Below are 362 nucleotides of genomic sequence, written 5' to 3' on the forward strand. Positions count from 1 at the left end.
GGAAGGAAGGAGGGAAGGAAGGAAGGAGGGAAGGAAGGAGGGAAGGAGGGAAGGAAGGAGGGAAGAAAGAAAGAAAGGGAGTAGATCACACTGTGTAAGCCAGAGGCTTAAGGGCAACCCTCCTTGAAGCAATACATTCCAGCACAAAACTATAAGAATAAAGGGTTCAAAAACAGATCCAGGTATATATGGGAATTTAGTGTACTATAAATGTAGTATATCAAATCTATGGGGCAAGAGGGAATTTTTCAATAAGTGGTGTTCCTACTATTGACTATGCATTTGGGAGACATAAATGTAAGCCCCTATGTAAAAGTTAATTTCTTTTGGGACATACTCCTTTTAATCATGTGATTCAAAGC

Source organism: Neomonachus schauinslandi, chromosome 9, assembly GCF_002201575.2.
Source record: "Neomonachus schauinslandi chromosome 9, ASM220157v2, whole genome shotgun sequence".
Classification (NCBI taxonomy): domain Eukaryota; kingdom Metazoa; phylum Chordata; class Mammalia; order Carnivora; family Phocidae; genus Neomonachus; species Neomonachus schauinslandi.